Source organism: Heterocephalus glaber, unplaced genomic scaffold (genome assembly GCF_053883595.1).
Source record: "Heterocephalus glaber isolate CG9 unplaced genomic scaffold, H.glaber_assembly_v1.0 deba00001429, whole genome shotgun sequence".
NCBI lineage: Eukaryota > Metazoa > Chordata > Mammalia > Rodentia > Bathyergidae > Heterocephalus > Heterocephalus glaber.
This window is the reverse complement of record NW_028258294.1, coordinates 31,747,207-31,770,426: the sequence shown is the minus strand read 5'-3', so window position 1 is coordinate 31,770,426 and position 23,220 is coordinate 31,747,207. Positions and strand designations below refer to the sequence as shown.

At 43.8% G+C, this 23,220-nt stretch overlaps 1 long non-coding RNA gene across 5 annotated transcripts in view; it reads right to left on the bottom strand.

The window, feature by feature from the left end:
- Positions 1–23,220, bottom strand: part of LOC110344286 (uncharacterized) — a 343,104-nt gene that overhangs the window by 183,332 nt on the left and 136,552 nt on the right. For all 5 annotated transcript variants that reach the window (XR_015451670.1, XR_015451669.1, XR_015451671.1 and 2 more), the window contains one exon: positions 7,362–7,597. This is a non-coding gene — a long non-coding RNA (uncharacterized LOC110344286). The remainder of the gene's footprint in view (positions 1–7,361; positions 7,598–23,220) is intronic.

Sequence of the window (23,220 nt, the reverse complement as noted above, 5' to 3'; positions counted from 1 at the left end):
CCTCAGAATGCTTTCTTTGTTTCCCTATTGGATTGCTCCTTGCTTTGATCTCTCAGAGCATCTTAAACCTTTTCTGCAAGCTTTGCTTATCTCTTTCTTCTTTCTATGTTATTCAGGTCTTTGTTTGATTTCTTGTTAAGTGCAAGAGGCTCAGGCAGGGAGCCCTTTATCTTTGTGTCTGACATAGCACAATACTCAATAAGTGTCCCCTTCCAGGGGAGAAATCTCCGATGGAGGGTAAAGTGTTATTCCTTGGTGTTATAGTTCCTTCAGAGTTTGGCAATAGGGGCTGCTCAGATTCCAAGGAATAACTGGTGATCTGAGTTGCATCCACCCTTCTCTAGGGTACCAGAAGGACCCATGCTGAAGGCTCCACGCTCGTACAAAGAAGGTAAGAACAGGAGCCACGTGCCTGGTTTTGGAGGCCAAGACATGAGGTTAGGTACAGGGCATGCCTGGGCTGTGTTGCCCACCAGCAGCAGCAGAGCTGGCCAAGCTAAGCATAGTTGAACATTTAAAATACATTAAAGGCCTGCTCCCTTTGAAGTTGAAACTATCTCTATTTAATCAGAGAGAAACAACTTTTCAAAAGATTTTTTCCCTTCTTTTTTACCTTCAGCTTGCTGGCTTCTCCTGTGGTTAGTAGCATGAATAAAACATGCATATCCCAATTAAATCTTGATTTAATTTCACTTCTTTGCAAAGCTGATGAACTCGAGTGCTTTCATAAAGACACTGAGCATTAGCATTCTTTTGTTATGCACAATCCATTCGGAGGAACAAGGGGCTAAAAATAATCAGCTGCCTCTCTCCTGGCCTTGCCAAGCTCTCAGTGAGTTAGGGGGAAAGGAAAACACACACACATATACACACATAGCTTTCCAGCCAACTTGGCAGCCCCGTGGAGGCCCCCTGGTAATTGTAAGGATGAAAACACATTTGACCACGAGTAACGTTCTAAGAGTTGGGAGACAAAATCTGCAAAAAGCACACCCTCATGGGTAATTCTTGGGTTCTACAGCTAAAATACCCAGAAGCCTGTGTCTCTTACTCCCAAGGAGGTGTCAGTAGCAGAAGGAGGTTCTGGACAAAGCTACAGCATTCCAGGGGGCTGATTGAGCTTCTTACCATTCCCTTCTAAGTTTGAAAGTACAAATATCCATGCAGGTTTGTTCTCATCATTTCAAAAAATAAACATTTTTGATAACTGGAAGAAAATACATGAACATTTTTGTCACTAGTTATTCCTGGATAATGGGATTATGGGTAATTTTTTATGTTATCTCTGACACTGTAGTAGTTTCTGGACTCTCCTTAATAAGCATAAACTCTATAGTCAGAAAAAGAGTCTCCTTACTATACAACAAGGCAATTAAGATTTAATTTCTAACATCATAGGAATCTACCTAGAGTAACTAATAATAGATAATAAACTTTATCATGGCTTTAAGTTACATAGAGTGACTAATAAGATAACTAAGAAAAAGACAATATAGAAGTCTCAGTTTTAAGTTGTTTGGAGAAATAAATGTTTCTAAAGATGGTGATGGCTAAAGATGACCTTCCTGGGGGAGTGAAATTAGGTTGGAGGGCCCATAGGAATCATTCGGACTGCACTCATGCTTGGTGCTTAAATCTTGTCTGCAACAGCTCTGCTGAATGACACCCTACTTGAACACAGCCAGTCTCTGAACAGAAACTTGCTACTGTCCAAGTCAATCTATCCCTTATTTGAGTTTCTTTTACTACTTAGAGTTTCTTTCTTACACTAAGCTGAACTCAGTTTCTCTAGTGGTTCTGGTTTGCATACTAGGAGCCACAAAATGCCAGATCTGCTTCCTGTTCCACATGGTGATGCTTCCTATTTAAAGTCATCTTGGACCCTTTTTCTTGTTCTTTTCTTTCTTTTTCTGACTAAGCAACTATAGTTTTCTTAATCACACTTCAAATGTCATGACTTTCAACAAACAAAGGTTTGAAAATATGTATAAAACTTACACAAAATAGGAGAAATGGAATGAACATTCTTATTGGGGAAAAAGGTATAAGTAAGACACAGATTGTGAGATAGTCTAACTATGTGGACTGGCCAATCCAGATGGGGCTGAATTTACCTAGGAAACTGGAGAAGAAGCAGTTGGAGAGGGAGGAGGAGATCACTTGGGGAAAGCTTTGACCTGAAGGTTGAGTCTCCACACCCACACACTCAGAAATCTCTTTCATCCCAAAGGGAGCCTGATTTGGGGTTCATGAGGACTCTTGTAGCCTGATACTACTGCTTGATGAGAGCTCAGGTCCTGTGGACCCAGTGAGGGATGGCTGGGGAAAAGAAAGAAATGAGAAGAGGCTTAATGCTTTGTTTCCACAAAAGGTCTTCCTCTCAGCCACCCCCTTTTCCTGTGATCTGACCAGCATGTAGAATAATATACACCACCCCATGGAACAAAACTCCCAGAAGCCTCTATTCCATGTTCTTTGGGATTTGTCAGGAAAAAAGCTAAACTGTAAGTAATATGGCAGGGGTAAGGTTCAAAGGGGTTGATTCTGAGATATAAGTCAGTTTCACAGGTTGTATGGAGAAAATGCTTGGAAAGAGGAGGAACCACGAAGAACAGGATAGACCACAGCAAGGATAGGGCTAAGGCGGCCTGGGCATAGTTACTGCCTGTGAAATCTCCTGCATTCTCAGAATCCTCTAGTCACATGGAGTTGTGAATATCAAAGACAGAGTGGCTATAATGGCAACTGTGTAAGGGCTAAACATGCAGCATTCAATGTGAAACAGAGCGTGTGGCACTGGTGGGCCCTCCAGTGAGACTACAAGGGAGGCAGCCAAACAGAGGCTGAACTTGCTTTTGCCGTATCTGGTTCGACCCTACCTGACAAGAGGCCCTGCATCCGTGTGTGTGTGTGTGTGTGTGTGTGTGTGTGTGTGTGTGTGTGTGTGTGAGAATATCCCAGACTACACATCAACCCTCTCATTCACTTGCTCATTCACCCCTCATTCAAGAATGCCACTCTTTGTCTAACCCTCTGACCCACAGATGAACCCCAATGTACTCTGGGAAGAGAACTGTGTGGGGCATGGAAGTAGAAGCAGAGCCATTTAAGAAAGAACTCTGGAGGACCCAGTACCTAGAATTTGATCTGGAAGGAGGGATATGAGATCCAGGTGGTCATATCCTGTGGGCACCTGAGATGTGAGGAGGGATAGGACAGGGGAAAGGCCAGTTCTGAGACCGCTAATCAGGGATCCCAAAGCATAAGTACTGGTAGCATAAGAATAAGGCCAGTTCTGATTATAAGTCTGGTGATATATTCTAAACCAGTGAAGTAGAAGGAGCATAGATTTTGAAACCTCTCAGGCATGGGCTCAAACTGTAACTCCCAGAGTGGCTGGGTCATTGACCCCTTGAGCTACATAAATCTGAGGATTGCATATCTACCTTGGAGGTGGTCAATGAGCTGGATTAGTGCACCTCTACCACATACCAGGCTTCCAATAACCATGGTTATTATTGTGTTCCACATGAAGTCACCTGTCAAAGGAGAAGGAAGAGTGGCAAAAGGCAGCAGGCAAGGGGAGCTAAGTTTCCCTTGGGCCTGAAGAGGCTCTTGGATGGTTTTGTAAGTCTGAATCTGTACATCTTGCCCCTGAGTCACAGCTCTCAGGCCTTGGCAATCATTTTGTGTTATTTCATGTGAGTGGATTCCTGCCTGCTGGTGAGAGAAAATGTCTGCTACTGTGTTTTCAAATCCCCCAGCCTGTCCACCACCCTCCAGTGGGCACAAATCTAGACCACACTGGAGCTTTCTCCTGCACAGGCTACTTACACCAATAATCAGGGCCTCAGACCCAGGAGGTACACACTGTGGGGAAATTTACACACTTGTAAAGCGAACACGCCTACTAATATGTTTACAGGTTGGGGGTCTTTCTGCTGAATGCAGAGGAGATATTGCTGCAGTAAAAGGGGAAATTGCTCAGGCCTATCTTCCAGGCACGGAAGAGGAGGGATCCCCAAGACTTGGCTGACGCAGCTCATAAACCTCCCACATTCCTGTTTGTCCCAACTTCCATCATTTCAAGCAACATGTGGGATTGTCACATTTTAAGAAAATAAATCAAGTGAAATTATAGATTTGCCTTTGTGATCCTGATGTGCAGATTACATGTTATTACATTATGGATCTCACACCTCTCAATGCATTTGCACTATGGTATGATTATTGGATTTTGATGTATTGCCAAAATCAAACCCAAATAAACATTTTTCCCTACTAAGTGATGCTGGGAAGGAAGGCACTTCTTAAGCATAAAGCCCATTTATGTGGTTTAGGAAGAAGTGGAAGGAAACCATCACAAAGAAGAAACATGTGGACTCTAGTCTTCTGTGGTCTTATTCCTGGAGTTCTCCAAGTCCTGGGAAACAGAGACATTGAGAGAAAGCCAGCCTGGAGCCTGGGCTCATGCTGAGTGTGATTATTACATTGATTCAACAGATGTTTATTCGACACCTATCCTGTGCCATGCACTGTTCTGGGCCTCAGGATTTGGGAAATTTAAGAAAAAAAACAAAAACAGACAAAAAATATTGCTCCCATGCAGCTTATATTTGAGTAGAGGGAAAGAACTAGACCAGTAAAATGTATCCCATGTCACCAGATGACAATTGCCTCAAAGAAAAGACAGTAAGGTAGGGAATATGTTCAGTACCAATTTTAAATGGATGATCAGAAATGGCATTATGGTGAGAGCGCATTTGACAAAAATGCAGTACAGACAGTAAATCCTGGAGATATCTGGGGGAAGATAACAAAGCAGGTGGGATAGCAGTATGGAGCCCCTGAATCAGGAGTGGGCCTGGAGGATAGTAGATGCTGGGGCAGAGCAAAACACAGTGGAGCAGGAGAGGGGTGTGGGAGGAAGGGCTTTGTGGGTCACTATAATAACTTTTGATCACTCCACGTGTGCTGTACAGTAGTGGAAAATACTGCCCCTGCTTGTTCAGTCTACACAATATTTGAGAACATAGAGATCTAAGTGGCCAGCGGTGTACAGAGTGAGAGGTGAGCTCTGTGTGAGGGGCATTTGGAAGGAGTGATGTGTGAGTCCAAGGAGGCTTCCTCCTGTCCACCACCATCCGTTCCCCCAGTGAGTACACTCTTGATGCAGGCAGGGCTCAAAAAGAGCTTTGAAGCAGACAACGCAGAAACCAAGGGGTTCTAGAACACAAGGGGAGGTGTGATCAGAACAGGAAAAGGCACACATTATAACATGGTGGGGAAGGGTAAAGGGGTAGCTATTACCAGAGAAATGTTGAAGTTAAAGCCAGCAAAAGAAGGTTGATGATTCCCATAGGTCAAAGGTCTGTGAGACAGCCATTGAGTAATGCTCCTTGAGGAATCTACCTATAGTGGAAGCAGAAGAGCCCAGAGGAGCATGTAAACAGGCAAGACCCAGATGCCAGGCAGCCTGTGTGTAAATGTCAGCCATGTAGGTTGTTATTTGATATGGTAGTGCCAACTGTCAGCACCTGGAGACCTTGTGAAAAGGGAGATTTGAGCTGCTGGGAGGAGAGGGACCTAGTTCCATGGGAAGTTAAGTTGAAAACAAATCCTCCCGCTAAGGAAAGGGAGTTCTTACTCCAATTCCATTGTCCAGCAACCCAAGCCTTTGCAGAATATAGTTCCCAACAATCTGTCCTGGAGCAATCTGCTTTTCTCTCTTGTTGGGATGAGGACAGATCCTGCTGAAAGATTACCAGGTCAACCATTCTGGAAAGAAAATTAGTGATTTCACAGGGCCATAGAGAAGTATAGGTGACCTCACAAGAGAAGTCACTTTAGAAAGCTGGTGTTTGGCAAAGGAAAATTGCAGCCTGAGAATCACTGGGGTTAGTCTAGAAATAATTTGAGGACCTTGAGAAAACCATTTCACCCTCTGGCTATCAATCTCCTTGTCTTTAAAATAAGGCCCTTCAGGCTTCTTTTCCAGAATCCAAAGCCTCCTTCAGAAACATCCCTAAGGTCACTGCAAGTGGGGGCTTCAGAGATGCCCATATGGGATATCTGAGACAAGGCTGTTCTGTCCAGACCAACACTACTTCATATTTTGGACTTCTGTGGAAGTTTTCTTTTGGAGAAAAAGCTACACTAGATTTAAATTTTTTTTTAAAGTTAGAAAACTGCTGAGCTGAAGGTTTCTGCTCTGCCCTTTTCCCATCTCCTCAGCTCCTCTGTATCAGTGCAAAGCCGTGCCTCATCTGTACCACTCTAGTGCTTAATGTCTTCAGGAAAGACATTTCTTAATTTCCCTTTGTCATTAATTCCATTGTTTCTCTGTCTGGTCCACAGTTTAACCTATAGCTTTTATCATACTCGGGGTGCCGACATTTGCTGAAACCTAGGTATCCTTTTGGTCTGGAACACCTTCCTCTATTTCCTGCCTTTCGTCTTGACTGGCTACTTGCCACTCATTTTTCAATCCTCAGCATAACTCACTTCCTCCAAAGACACCTTCCACACCTTCCCTGGCTGTCCTCCATTTACCCATGCCCAGGGACCCCTGGCACTCCTCTACAATCAATTTTCCTTGGGTCTCCCTTACTAGAGTATGATTTTGAGATGAAAAATAAATAAATTGGCTCTAATTATCTGTCTTCCAAAGTCCATCGAGCAGCATGTGGTTTGCTACAATGCCTGCCAATCATTAGATGCTGACTGTGTGCCCAGCTCTGGGCTAGGCATGAGACACACATGGCTTCACTGTATTTTCAAATCAATCTTTGAGGGCAGTTGCTATTTTGTAGATTTAAAAACCCGGGATCAGAAGGCTTTAATGGACTTACCCCAAGGTCACAGATGAATGATGACTATCATCCACATGTTGACTTTTAAGAGATCTTAAAAAGTAAGATTTAATTATCTCTGCATCCTTCCATTCTACAAGGTGGAAAAATTAGGCTAAAATTGACCCATGCTTGTATGAAAGGAGAGAGTGAAAGCCCGACTTCCTTACTAATGTACAAATGTGGATGGGATTTTAACGTGATGGCTCCCTGTTCTTTGGAGAATAAAACAGTAGGAAAAAGAAATCCTTACAAGTTCAAAATACATATATCTACCACATCAAACAGCCTTGAGACCATGTTCAGAACAACCTATCAACAATCACCCATTAGCTCACAACAGAACATACAATATGTACACCTGAAATAATGCACTGTCATTACCTAAGTTGGTTTAAACCAACCAAATATTTAAAAATCTCTTGTAACAAAAGAATCATCAAGAGATTAACCAGCTAAATAAGCATTCCCTGAGCTCCACTTTCTGTAAGGCACCTTACTGTACATTACCAGATGTGAGACTGCAGAACCTCCTTCCTCCTTTCCAGCTCCACACGAAGACCCAGCTCTTCACCAATGTGTGAAACTGGACTTGGGGCTCTTTGTGCCTCTTTGTTCACACATGCTTCATCCATCAAGGCAGGGGTCATGTTTCATGTGCCTCTGTAACCCCAGGACACACAGCAAGTGAGCACTGTAAAAACCATGTGGTTGAATCTAGCAGTCAGACCTCAGCCTCCAAGTAGCTGGCAAAAGAAACAAAATATATGTCAAATTTATAATTTAGGGCAGAAAGACATGGGCCATTCAGAGAGCTAGAGGTCTCCAGAAGTCCAGGTGAAGGGCAAATTAGTGCTGGCAGAGACACTGTCAGCAGTGGAGAGAGGGGAGTGACAGGCTGCCAGTGCCTAACGGAGAGAAGGATGGAAGCTGGGGTGAGGCAGGAGCACACAGGGCAAGGATGGCAAGGGGGACAAAGCAGTGTACTCAGAGGATGGGGAAGGTGCTGAGGACAGAGCCCAGGGCCTCAACTTCCAGGGCAGAAGACCAAGGTGCAACTTCAGCCTTCTCTCTTTCTGCACATCCTTGGCCCTGCTGCCTCGGGCTCCATACTGCTGTCCAGCTGCTTCTTTATCTTTCTCTGACTACATCCATGTTTTGCTGCCTCACTTCCTACTGGACTTTGGTCAAATGTTGCTCTCACTAGAGGCCACTCCTGACTAACCATTTAGAGGTAAGTGGAGGGGCAGCATGGCACTGTGGAGCACAGGGTTTAGGAAGGTCACTGGTGAAGAGCGGGATGGTGGGCACAACATGAGGAGAGACGGTGGTTAATGCATTACTGCAAGAGAAGGATGGAGGACCACCTGCAGAGAAAAGGGGAAGGGGAGGTAAAGAAATGAAATGTGGGAGGGACAGCGGGTAGAGCTGTGCTCAAAGCAATGGGACTTGAAAAAAAACAAAAAGCAATGAGACTTGACCATTGCTGTGAGGGCAGGGCAGGCAAAGATGGAGTAGGGCAAGGGAAACAGTGCTCCAAGATTTAGCTCTGTTACTAAGTAGGAAAAGTATGGTGTTAGACATAAAAGCAAGGAAAAGGGAAAATCTAAACAGACTAAGGTGGAAATATGACAAATTTGGTGTTGGGTATATTGAGATTTAGCTGCTTGACTTTATCACTTACTAGCTATGTTAACTTTATTTCTCTATGCCCCAGTTTCTTTATCTGCTAAATGGGGATAATGCAAGACCTATATCATAGGTATGGACACATTTGCATATACGTACATGCACGCATACATACACACATATTACAAATTCATGCCTGGGACACGATGAGCAGCTAGTCAATGTTAGCATTATTGTTATCTAGGTGGAAATGTCCAGGAGGAAGATAAAACTGCAAATCTGTTGCTTGGGACCTGAGCAATTCTTTGAAAAAGACTTTATCATAAGATTGCTTTAAATAGAAACTCTACTAGTGCTTTTCAAGGAGGATTTCTTTCTTTCTTCATTTTATTTGCAACCTTTCAGAAATCTATTCAATGTGCTAAGCGAGGCACCCTGTGGTTCAAATGGAACCTCTTCAGCTCCTCAATGAAGACATTCTTTGAGATTAATCTCTTCTTGAAAAAGTGAGCCTGGGCCTAGAGCACTCTGGAGAAAGGTGGCTCAGGGAAAGAACAGGAGGTGGAAGAGTGGGGTAAAGCCATTTTTGGCAATAAGGAGGAACTGCCTTGACCTGTGGGCGGCTAGATGGAAGCCCATCCCAAGAGAAAATCAGGCATTCCCTGGTCCACCTTGCTTCACACTGCTCTGTCTATACCTTAGCATGAAGCCAGTCCTAAAAACATGGGTGACTTCTTTATGAGTTCATCTTCTGATAAAGTTTCTGCTTCTTGTTGTTTGTTAATATAAATGCAAATGTGTCCATCCATATGTGCAATTAGAGAAGACTTCTTGGAGGTGGTGGTGTCCTAAAGGAATAGAGGCAGAAAGGGAGGGGACAGCAGAGACTACTGAAGCAGCAGGGGTTTAGGGTGGTGTCTGCAGAAGCCCCAGGATGGGAAGGAAGAGCTTGCCCTGAGGAAAGAGTGGAGCCCAGGAGCTAAGAGGAGCACCAGGCTCCTGTGCCTTCTGAGGTTGGCTCAAGGTACCCAAGGGTTCATGCAGGATGAGAGCCCATCTCTGAGCAGGGTGTGCAGAGCCCCAAGGAGCCATACAAGAAATTGCCTAATAAACCAACTTCAGAATCCATCTTTAGTTGCATATTTTATTGACTTGAAACATTTTTTAAAATCAGTGCACTCTCAAATCCAGATAGGCTATAAAATAAATAAATAAAGAGTCCAAGGCTAGATGAGGAACAAATTATCCTGGGCTCTTCTTACCCCCTACTTGTCCCCCATTATCTCCAGCTACTCCTGATATTCCCAGTCAGACTGCGCCCTTTTACAACCTGCTCCACCACTCCAAATGTGTGAGGTCTGATCAACCAGGAAGAATTCTAAATGTGAGATTTATAGAAAGAAGGTGACAATTTACACCAGAAAAGTTTTCATCTGAGGTGGGCATGATTTATAAGTTTGTTTTTCAAGAAACAAACACGAGGACCCTTGTAAATAGCAGATTTATATATTAACTCTCTGCTGTAGCATCCTACCTATGAATGAGTGAACAACATTAAGTTCCCATTTAGGAAACAAGAGCCTAAACCCACTGGATTGAGGTCCTCGATTTATCAAATTCAGCCTGCTCCATAAATCAGAATCCAGCTCCAGGACCCAGTGGCAGTATGACTCTCCACGTTGCTCTAAGGTTCCTCTTTGTGTGGTATCTACTGCCTTCATCTTTATTTATTTCCAAAGAAAAAATGTTGCAACTGATTGAACTGACTGATTGATATGTCAGTGCTGAGATTTATGAGCCTGGGCTCAGCTTCCAGGGCTGCCTGTGTATCCTGTCTCCATTCTGATAGCAGCTTGGCCCCTCACTAAAGATTTGCATATGCCACATTCGATCCTGCTCATTCTCTAAGCTGCTATGTCCCTGGTCAAATTGTCTTGCTCCTGGATCTTTACCCAGAAGAGAGTCCCAGAATATCCCTCTAAGGATTTTACCTTATGCTATAAAGGATGGCTTTGAGAGGCTTAGCAACAGAGAATCAGATCAGTAAGGGGCTTAGGGTACTCCTGATTTCACCAAGGAGATCTGCAGCCCAGAGGAGAGGAGAGGCTTGCTCAAAGCCACACAGGCTATCATGGCCAAAGTGAGAACTGGAAATTTTATTTACCAGCTTTGCATCCAGTGCTCTTCCTACCACACTGTATGTCATAGTGAAGCATTTATTTCAAGGCCAAGAAGGAACTCAGGCTCTGGGGAAGTTTCTCAAAATGAAAGCAAGAGGAAGAGGCAGGAGCAATGTCCTAAGCTGTTGGGAATTGCTGCTGACCACAGTGGTATCCTCCTTCTGCCCTCCAACTTGATCCCTCGTGATGACGGGTGGATATGGCCAGCGTCCTCAGAATTCTCAGGAAATTCACCAAGCCCCCCTCCCTGTCCATGCTACTTAAGGGGCTTTCTCTCCACATTTCTCTCCATGTCTCCTGATTCTACCTACCTTTTTCGGTCTTACTCTATTCCTAGGTCTTGATATAGTACTATCCCCTTCAACGGGAAATATTCAGCCCTTTTTCCTTTCTTATCTGCTCCTTTTCTAATCTTCTATCATGCTTGTCTATACCTCTCATGAAGCTACTTAATCACAAACTGTTAACATACAGTACTGAACTGCTATTAAGCACTTACATGCTTCCTTTCAATACCTCTGCATCAACTTGAAACATCATTCTCGCAGCAGACAGTTTGCACATCAAATGGCCTTTTGCCAGCAGATACTCCCAGCCTCTCTTGGGTAGGGGCGAGATCGCTAGTTCTGACCACTAGACTAGACAGAGCAGTTAGGAGCTGACCTACCTCCTCCATCTCTATCTGCACCATTGTGGTGGTGTTGGAGACCACGGATCCCAAACTGTGCCCCCTGAAGAATGGCATAGCATCTCCCAGTTTGCATCGTCTTTCCATGAACATTAAATAACACCTACTGTGCTAAGGCACAGAATGTTAAGATTTGGGGGCATATTTGTTATTGTAGCATGTACCCTCACTATACTGTTGTTTTAGTTACCTTCTCATCACAGAGACACAATACCCAACACTCACAAGGGGAGAGGTTTATTTTGGCTCACAGTTTGTAGAGGTTTCAGTTCACATTTGGCTGGCTCCAGGCAGCAAAGCATAGCAGAGGGGCATCCCAGAGGAGAAATAGCTCATGGCATAGCAGGGGGAAGCAGAGAATGATCAAAGAAGGATGGAGGGAGATAGACCCTTCCACGCTATGCCCCCATGATCCACCTTCTCTGAACAGGCTTCACTTCCCAACATCACTTTTAGCTGTAAACTCATCAGTGGACCAATCCAATGATGAGTATCACATGAGTATCACATCCATGATCCAATCACCTCCCCAAAGCCCACTTATGAGTACATGAGGCTTTGGGAAGACATCTAGATGTAAACCGTAACAACTGACAAATAAAATTGGTTATTGCTGCTTATTCCAGGCTTGCCACTAATTGACAAATAGTCATTTTCCCACTTCTGTGTCTCAGTTTCCTCATTTTCAAAAAGAGGCCATTAGATTTTATGATGAAAATAGTGATGACTGTCTATGTATTTTATATATGCTATATTCCAGGCAATGTGCTAAGTGCTTTATAAGCATTAATACACATCGAATCTGACAATTACACTATGAGACAGATTGCGTTATCTCCTTAGAATGAGAAATGTGAGTGGGATAGGGCAACTCTTCCCAGCTCACATAGCTACCAAATGGAAGCTGACCCAGAGCCTCATAGTATAACTGTTGTGTTTTATGACCATTCAAGATCCTTCAAGCACAACTCTTTCAGAGAATTCATATTGATCTCTAACTCTCCACTTGCATTCATATCTTCAAATCAAATTGCAAGTTATTTGAAAATAGAAGTGACAGGCTGCTGCTACTCATAAACATCCCCTTCTCTCTGGCTCCAGAGCCTAGACCAGAGTGAACATTGAGTAGATGTTTCATAAATCCTTCTTGAATTGAATTGTACAACCCTGAAGTCAGCTCAGATAAACATATCACCAGTTTGGCAAATCTGACTCAAACAGTGAGATTGTATTAGGCTTAGACAATGAAAACCCTGAGCCACTCAGCCTGATGATTTGTTATGTGCCCTTCACTCCTTCAGCACACGGTCGACATGCAACTGCTATATAAAAAGCCTTGTGTGGTGGGGAATGCAGGTCACAGGCTCAGTTCTCTGGGAAATCACAGAGCTGTCTATGAGTGAGCTTTGCTCAAAGGTACTGAAGTGATAGCTAAAGTCACTAAGGTGAGGTGTACAATGGATAATTGCTACCTAAGTTCTGTGAAGAAGTATTGCTACATACGACTATTATATACTGGTAAATGTTGAACAACAGGCTCTCTGGGCAGGGTGGTGGGGTGGAGCCTCAGTTTATAGCATGTGCCTATTTCCATGGTATAAATATTCATACCATAGCTGATTATTAGCCAGCAACATGATGTCACTGAATTCTGAGATGGAAGAGAGATGTTGGCTCAGGAGAAGCCATCCGAGAAAGTTCCAGAATTCCATTTCCTACCACACATGGCAGGTTCTTCCTTCCACCCTCATTGAAAATGAATTAGAGAACCACTGGCAGCAGGAGGAACATGAAGGACCTCTAAGGAAAACTGCCTCCAGGGTAATGAATATTAGATACTAAGGGGGTACATAAAATGTCCTTCTGTGAGCGCAGGTTTCTGAAGGCTGAGAAAGAGCACAGATCCTCATCTGTCCAGGCTGATTTATGTCCAGGCCTGGCTGCAGGCAAATGGATGGACCAGGTGACCTCTAAATATCACACTGAGCCTCAGGATTCTGTGATGTGGGGAGAATTTGCTCCCAGCTTTCTTTTGCCACTAGGGACATGTCAGGCTTTCTCTGGGCCAGAGTCAGCAGTGCCAGTACATGCTGTATACAAACGTCTTCTGCAAAGTTGCTGACCTAGTATTGAACAGGTTAATTGTGGCCAGTGGGATGCTCAGGTGCCAGGGGCATTTCTAAGACTCTTCAGCCCTGGGGAATGCAGACATCCAAAAGACAGCTTCTAACTCCTAAAGATGGTAAATGGAGCTGCATGCGCTGAGCCCCTCACCAAGGGTGCTTGGGCCTGAGAAGCAACCCCAGACACTCCCCAGACCCCAGCTCACCCTGCCCTGCATAGCGGGCCCAGGCCAGCCAATCACACCAGTGCTGCAGGTCCCCTGTCTGGCACTGTCCCTTGCTGCACATTCATCCTTCTCAGGGCTCACAACTGTGGTCCAGAGCCTCTCCTGGGAATTGGCAGATAATGTCACAGCTCCTGGAACTTCACAGAGAGGGCAGAGATCAGCCTGCCGAAGAGTAGGGAGGCTTGGGATGGATGCTGTCCATTTCCCATATACAGGAAGCTTGGAAGAGAAGGCAGACAAACTGTCTTTGAGACCAGCTCCCACTCTGGGCAGCCGCCTCCTGCCAGGAGGGGCAGGCTGGCAAGGAGGGGTTTTGCTAAGGCCAGCATCCAATGGACTAATCACATCTCCAGAGCAATCTGAAGGGTCCAGGGGCTACTCATATTTCTAAGGGGTACAATGCATTCATTCAGGGCCAATCATTTTGAGTTAACTGAGGAGCAAAGAGCTGGGCTCATTTTCCTCTGGCTGAACCTCAGGTGCAGGCTAAAGAACGGATCCTGGCAAGCATTCTCATTGCAGGGGGCAGATGGAGAATTAGACACTCAAGTTCACCAGCAAGTTGCTTGTGAAGGCAGAATTAGGAATCAGACACCTGATCCTTGGTTTACTGCTTACACAGCCCTGGTAAATAACACAAATTACGATCCACTGAAAGCACAGCTTTTCATGGACAAGCCTGTGGACTAATTCAGTGGCAAAAGAACACTGGACTCAGTGGTTATCTGGCACTTACTCTATTATCTTCCCCCTACCCCAGTGAAGATCAGCACAGCAGAGTCGACTTTGCCTTTGTAAGTGCTTCTCATGCTCCCCCCAGCCCTCTGTGTGCCCTGTACTCTCAGTTTCTCCTGCACACCCCAGTCCTACTATTTGCTCATCCATCCACCATTTATCCATCCATTCCTCATCCATAAATCCAGGAACTTAATTATTGTTATTAAATGTCCCATGTGTACCAAACTCTCAGCTGGGAACAGAGAACGTTTGAGATTTAGTAGTGATCAAGAGCAGGAGCTTTGGAGTCAGATCAGACTATGAAGTGAAAACAAAACCTCTGTCACTTTCTAGCCATGTGGCTTTTTTACTTTTTCTTTGTCAGTACTGGGGATTAAACCCAGATTCTGTACCCTGAGCCACATCCTCAGTCCTTTATTTTTTATTTTGATATATGCTCTAAGTCACTAAGTTCCCTGGGTTGGGTTTAAACTCACTACCTTCCTACCTCAGTCTCCCAGAGTGCTGGGATTACAAGCATGTGCCACCCTGCCTAGCTCCATGTGGCCTTGAACCTATTACTTATCTCCCTAAGCCCCATGCTCCCTGTGAGTAAAATGGGAATAATAATACTCCCTATTTGAGATAGTGCTGTATATTCAATAAATTCACATGCATAGTATGTAGTATAAAAATGTAAAATACTACAGTGCTTGTAGACTAATATTTAACAAATTATTTTTAAGAGCTGCAGAGGAAAACAAGGTAAGTATGAAGCAAACCCTGACTCAGGAATCTTACAGTCAAATCTGGGATCTGCTTGTGTGATGGGTTGGAGGCTGTTTGCTAGGAAAGCTAGACTATTAATCTATTTCTAGCTCCCAGCCCACTCCTCCTTCCTCCTTTGTTCCATTCCCATCACCCTTATTGGCTATGCTAGCTTTACACTGCTGAGTCAGCTACTCAAATGAACTACATTTTCCAGAACTCCCTCCTGTAGATTTCTGCCTAGGAAGAGCCAAAAGAGGTATCTTCCTGCAAGAGTTGGAGGGCAGAAGGGAAGCACCAGTCACTGTGCTCTTGATAGCAGCTTGTATTGTTCACACATATTGTGGCTCTCCTGATCTCACCTCTCATCGGTCCCCGGCAATTGCTGGCTGTGTAACTGCTCTACACCCTGGGACCTTCCCTCACCGTCCCTGACCCCTGAGCAAGGTGTACCTTTAGCTCCATGATAAGGATACCATCTTCCCTGGCAGGCTACCTAGTTTGTCAGGTTGGACGCAGTGAAAACTGGCACCGATTCTGTCTGTGTTCAGGGGTTCCAGCTCCTCTAGAGGGGTCAGCTCACCCTTGGTGTCCCAAGACAAGATAGAGATCTGTCTTCTCTTCTTAACTGTCTGCTCTGTGGACTGCAGCTCCAGCATCATATGAAAGATAGTCATCCCTCAAAGTCTGTTTAAGCAGTGCCCATAATTGTGTATGATCTAGTTCCTGTAGCAAATCACTTAGGTAAGCCGGCAGATACGTAGATAGATAACATGTAGATGTAAGTGTGTGTGTGTGTGTGTGTGTGTGTGTGTGTGTCTATACACAGTCCTCCCTGATATCCAGGGGAATTGGTTCCAGGACTCCCCCTGCCCTGATATAAAAATCTGTGGCTACTTAAGCCCCTTATGCAAATGTTGTAGTATTTGCATATAACCTACATACATCTTGTCCTATATTTTACATCATCCCTAGATTACTTATTATACTTAACACAATGTAAATGCTATGTAAATAATTGTTATACTGTATTGTTTAAGAAATAATGACAACCTGCTTTCTGCCCTACAAGCACAAGGACCCAAGTTTAATACCCAGTACCAAAAAAAAAAAAAGAAAGAAAAGAAATAATGAAAAGAAAGAAAAAGTCTGCACTTGTTCAATAAAGGCACATTTAAAAATATTTCAGTTCATGATTGATTGAATCCATGGATGTGGAACCCACAGATTCAAGGCTGATTGTATATGTACACTATATACATAGACCTATATATCACTGTGCATACACATAAAATATACACGTATGACTCTATACATACATATGTATACATACACATATACATTTACATCTACACACTTTTACCTCCTGCCCAATTGATTTGCTACAGGAATTGGACTACAGACACACACACACACACACACACACACATACACACGCACACAATTCATGTTCATCTTCCTTCTTCCCTTTCAAAAACAACTCTCTGAGTTGCTGCTCCTCTTCCAAGCCACTGTTCAAACACTTGTTCAGATTTTCCTTCACCCTCTTGTGCACTAGTCAATAACTGGCTCTCTTAATCTGCTCTGTGCTGCTATAACAGAATGCCTGAGACTGAGTGATTTATAAAGAACTGAAGTTTATCTCCCCACAGTTCTGAAGGCTGGAAAGTCTAACATCAAGGCACTTACATCTGATGAGGGTCTTCTGGATGTGTCATACCATGGTGGCAGGTGCACGGGCAACAGTGAAAGCAAGAGGGAGTCAAACTCATCCTCTTCAAATGAGCCCACTCCCATGAATCCACTCACACAAAACAGCACTGATCTACTCCTGAGAGCTGTGCTGCTGTGATCCAAACACCTCCAGTTGGGGATCAAGATTGCAAACAAGGAGTTAGGTGGACATATTCAAACCAGAGCACCAGCTGGCCTCCTCATTTCCTGGATCTCCTTGTTTTTGTCCTTCATATACCTTGCTGCCAAATTAGTCCCCTGTGAGGTGATTCTTATCTTATTGTTACCCTGTGCAAGAGTTTTTAATGATCTGGCCATTTCTTACTGAGTTATTTAAAAACTCCTTACATTAGCGCTCAAGGACTTTCACAAAATGGCCCCTAGCTGCCCTCCAGCCTTCTTTCCCATTGCTCCCCAACACACACACACCCAGGATTCTTACCCAGCTGGACTGTCTGCTACACCCTGGAATGAGCTACATCACCTCCCATTCTTTGCTCATGCCCTTTTCCTCACCACTTCCACATTTCTTTTCTCTGTCTATACAATCGGACTCATTTTTCAATTTATCTCAATTGCCACCTGCCCAAAGAAATCTTTTGGGGATCCTCTCTATTTGGCCCTGTTACATTCTGTCCTCCTCCAGAGGTAGTCACTCAACCTCTCTGATGCTCTGTGTCCTTTCCTCATCTCTCATCGCCCTATGCATGTTTACAAACCTTTGACAGCCAGAACCACCCTGTATCCCCATAATTCCCTGCACAGTCGCTTGCACAAGAATACTTGCTAATTCAACGAAGCTGCTTCCCCCACCAACCCTATTCCCACTCAATCTCACTTCATATGTCAAGGTTATTGATTTTATTACCAGGAAATCATCTGCATATTCCTACCTGCTTTGCTCACCATGCTTGATATCTCAGATTTAAAGGTAAGTTAGACCTTAGACTGGCTTTTAAATATCCCCAGCTGATTCTACTACTGCAGCTGATGCCTGTAACATTTATTTATAACTTTGCAAAATTGGTCAGTGGTTAAGATATATAAACCCAAAGGGGGCTCGTGCATTTCCAATACATTAAGGTATATTTAAAACATGCTGTGTCTTATCAGGGGCTTTAAAATACACATTACCGCAGGAACCAGGCAGGCAGGAGCAGGGTAATTGACTAATGAGAATTCTGAACAGTGACTGGAAATATGGCAGAACTGCCCTTTGAGAACTGTGCTCGCACCTATTAATGAACTTTATCCACGACTCTAAAACACAGCGCTGTGTTTCAAATACAAGCCCAGGAGGCTCTGCAGCACGGATGCTGTTGCGTTAATTCACACCTAGTTATGGTGACTGGCACCAGCCTTCAACACTGGTCAGAAGAAAGCTGCCGCGGAGCTCTAGAATAATTACTAAGGCTGGATTTATTTTATACCAGGTGCCAGGTGTTAATATGGAAGGACATGTTTTTCTAACTCAAAGCATGTGCATGGACTAGGAGGAGGAGGGGAATTCATATAGTCATTTGTATGTTCATAACCATATGACTCCATACATGCCCATACCCTGCCATGTCGGAAGGAACATGACACAGTAGAAGTGGGAATGGTGTGGGAAATCCAGTGACCTTCAGGACTGGGACAGGACTCTAGATTCAAGATAGGATCTTTCATGGTTCACGGACCTGTGGTGACTATTCAGATTAAGAACAGTCCAAGTTTAAGCTCTTTGCCCATCTCAGAGCAATGCTCCTACAATCAGCCTGTGCACTCTACATAGGGAGGCTGAAAAGGAGAATCTGATTGCTAGGGTATTGTTATTAGCAGTGAAGATTATGAAGTTGGTGAACAGTCAGGTTAGTGTCCCAAAGAACAACCATTCTCATCATAATGGGAGGAAGAAGATGGCTTCCCCCCAAGCCTTTGCCTGGTGTTTATCTAGAGTAGAATACCAAGCTAGATTGCCACGCTGAGCTGTCTTATCTGGGGCTGTTTGTTCAGGTTTCAATGACTTCTTTAAACTCCTCTCAATACCTCTATGGGTGGGCTCCCAAAAGCAGTGACGGTAAATCTGGCCAGCACTTTGATCACAGATAATTGCATTGGGGAAAACACCTGGGCCAATTCACTGAACTGATTTCCATTGTTGCAACTCCCACTGTTCGGCTGATGATGTTCAAATCCCATCTCCAGGCCACCTCTTGGACTTGTATATCCAATTGCCCACTGGACAGATGGAGCTACCTGGATGTGCCACAGATACCTCATACTACAAGTCAAAACACAGCTTACCCTTATCCTTTATTCCCAAATCTCAACAGCTAGTTCTGCTGACTTTACTTGCCAAGAATCTTTTAATCTATTCCCTTCTTCATTTCCTAGTGTAGGGCTGGGACTCTTGCCACAACCTTCCAGCCTGGTCTTCCCCTGAATTGAGCATAATCTAATCAGAAATATAAGATGGCTCTCCTTAAGATTTTTGTATCCTAACCATTAAAACACATTCATCTCCTCATTGTCCCCCTCATTTTTTCAAGTCTCCCTTTCAGGTTTCAGTCTGTTTCTCCTTTTTCATCTCCACTACCCACTGCATATGCTTTCCATCCCAGCAATGTTGCACTGCCTGCACTTCCCAGCATATGCCATGCACTCTCTATTTTCATGCTATCTCCTCTCTCCTTCTCTATTTGGCTAATTCAATCTCAGTCATTAAAATTCCACTCAGTCATCACCTCCCAGGAGCTTTGTCCAATTCTCCATCCTCCAGAGGCTGGTTGCAGTCCATTTTTCTGTGCTCTTATGAAAGTCTGCCCACATTTCTATCACTGTATTGAGAGAATTGTAATTTTTTTTTTTGGCTTGTTTGAGCCAATAGACTATCAATAACTTGGGAATAAAAGACCATATAGGGCTGGGGATTTAGCTCAGTGGCGTCGCACCTGGCTCAAAAGCACAAGGCCCTGAGTTCAATCCCTGGTACCAAAAAAAAAAAAGGACCATATAGATTGTCAAAATATGCTTTTTTGTGTGGCACTGGATATTGAACCCAGGGTCTTCACACTGGGCTACATCCCCAGGCCTTTTTCATTTTTTATTTTGAGATGGAGTTGTACTAAGTTGCCCAGTCTGGCCTCCAACTTACAATCCTCCTGCCTCAGCCTCCCAAGAAGCTGTGATTACATTACATACCCAAGTTGATGAAATCTTTCTGAGTGAGTGTATGAACTAGTGAATGAATGATATGTTTATATTTATTGTGTCATAGGTATAAGAGGAAAGAAATTCATAGAAAATTTTAAAGCCACCGGGCTCTCTAAACCTTGAATTTTTCCATGAAAAGTACAAAAATGGGACAATACTCTGGAAATTTGCTTTCTATAACAAGACTGAGACCTGCAGCTTTTGATCATATAAAAATTAATCAGGTCATCACAAAGTCCACAAGGAATACTGTTCTATGCATGGCACTGGTCAGACTAACCGGAGTTTCTTTCTCTGCTTTAAGATGTAGGGGGCATGTGGAAAGGTGGCAGTAGGAAAGGGCTAAGGGAAGAGGACACAGGTTCTGCCACTAATTCTGCCACATGCCCTTTGGAAAGTTATTGAAAAGACATTGAGTCTCAGTGCAGTGATGTGAAGCCCCCAGGGCTGTTTTTATGATTGAGTTGATGGGTGTGAAGCTCTTAAAACAGCATTTGATTCACACAAATGTTTAACAAATGGCAGGTGTTAGGGTTAGTAGACACCAATCCTGCAAATCACCAGCTCTTCCTCTGACCAAATGTATGAGCCTAGATCAGGATTTCCTGACCTCTGCATGATGAACATTTTAGGCTCCGTAAGTCTTTGTCATGAGGGGCTTATGCTATGCCTCCTAGATGTTTTAGCAGCATCCCTAGACTCTACTCACTAAAAGCCAGAAGCACCGACCCCCTGCCCAGTGATGACACCTAAATGTGCCCAGACGTGACCAAAACTGCCTCTCGCCAAGAACTTTTCTTTATTAGAGGGAGGTAGCCTCTTATTGCTTTGGGTTTTCTTTTTATCAGTAAGATGGGGAGAATGCAACATTTTCCTGACTGGAACTTGAAAACATTATTTGAATCAACTGTGCTAATGGATGTGCTATTGTTTTGAAAACGTCAAAGTGCTGTTCAGGTAACTGTTTTGACAGACTTCACCAACTTGAACACTTAACAGAAAAGCCTGGGTATCACCCTGTAGCTAACACCCTCACCACATTGTCCCAGAACCTCTGAGACCTCGGCCCCTGTGGTCAGTCAGGCTCCGCAAGGCCAGGCGGAACCCTGGATGAGCATCTGTGGGGCTGTGGCTTCCCAGGGAGACACAGTTAAAGACTAGTCTTGCACGGACATGAGAACACAGGGGTATCTGCAAAGTAGTAGTATAGAATTTTCCCTAAAGCTCTGGGAGATTTGGAGGCCTGGGTATCTCTTGCTGCTCCTGCAGGCAGCTTTGTACATCTAGCACTGCTCTTGGTACTGCTAAAGTTTGCACTGGCAATAAAAATGTCAAGTAGATATTTTAACCTCAACTTAATTAAAATCATATTACAGGGCCCATAAGCAACCAAAACTTCAAAGTGTGAGTGTACCAAGGATCTAGTACATTCAGTGATCAGGTCCTATTACTACAAAAGCAGTAGTGATCTTTATCCAGCCAGAAGTTCTTGAATCTGGATGTGGTGAGAAGAGCAAGACCAAATGTTTGATATAAAGTATGCAACAAAATTTGCCCTTTATTCCTCCTTTCCATGAGCTTATTAGCAAGGGGGCAATATAGGACAGAGACATTAGACAAGTACCCCTGAGTGATGAATGTCAGATCATAAACCATCTTTAAAAGGGCTCTTGACCTACTAGCGATCCCTTTCAGTTTATTCTTAGATTCTGGGTCCTCCTTTCCCGTACATCCGTCACTGGGTAAGGATAATGACTCACCTGGTCCAGGAAGCCAGGGCTTGGATTGCTGGCTTACACTGCCTTGTCCCCTGGTCTGTTGCCATCTTTTTTTTTTTTTTGGTACTGGGGATGGAACTCAGGTCCTTGCACCTGTGCAGCAGAACCACTGAGCTAGATCCCTGGCCCTCTGTTGCCATCTTATGCTGTAGGCATCTTTCCTTTGCCTAGAATCCGCTCAGGAGCATTCTATAAACCTTGAGACCACTCCCAACTTTGAATCTTAGAGAGCTTGGGGTCTCCGTGTCTTCCTCCTCAGAACATCCTGCACTCATGAAAACTGGCCCAGTCCATCTCCAGAGATCTGTGTACAGTCTAAGAAAGACTCAGCTTTTCTCAAGCCATTAATGCACACACACAATTTGCATACACGTGTGCTGTATACTCCTAGAACAATTTTTTGTGTTATATTTGCAGAGAAAGAGGAATCATAAGAATAATTTCATCCATGGTTAAAAAAATATTCTTCTTTTGACTTTATTGATTAATAGACTTGAAAGTGACTCACATAATTTTAAAAATTCCTTCATCATCCCACCTTCCTTGTGCAAAGTAGTTTTACAGTTAGCTTGATGATGTCATTTTTCACACCCAGAGATGACATCATCACATTTGGATAAAAGGCAGATGTTCTCTTTGGGTCTCAGTTTCCCTGTCTGTAAAGTAAGGAGAACAACCCCATGGCTGCTGTTAACATGGAGAACAGAAGGAAGAAAGCTCTATTAAATAGAATCAGGAAAATGCCTGCAATAAAGCAAGACCAGCTGGGATATAAAAACATTTTGGGGGGTCTCTGGATACAGATGGAAAGAGAAAAACGCAAGACAGGGAATCTGCAACAAAACTCTAAGTAATTCAGCTTTTTAGATAAACCTGCAGCCAGCACAGAGGCACTTCCACCCCACAAGCCAGGGGCCTGAAATGCTGTGCAGACTCCAACATTTGCAGTTGGTAGCAACAGGGGTACAGTAAGGCCTCCCTGCTCCATGCAGTATCATCCATTAGAAAACAAAAAAGATACAGTAAGTGCCATGGAGCTCCTCCATTAATTGCTAAGTAAGGGGAAAAAAAGAGAAGAATAAAGTGCTTTTACCTGCTCGGCTGGATAATTAAAAGCTGCCTGAAGCACTGCTAACCTTTTTCATTATGGCAGTGTTCATTATAAAGCCAGAAAGAATTAACTACACTGCATTATCAGATATCGAAAAATATTAATAGCAAAAGTGAGAAAGGGAAAGGAGGAATTTTGGGCGAGTTAATTAAACCACACGTCCTCAATGACTTATTAAGTGACTGGTCGAGCTTCCTGGAGCTGGGTGAGTCCCAGAGA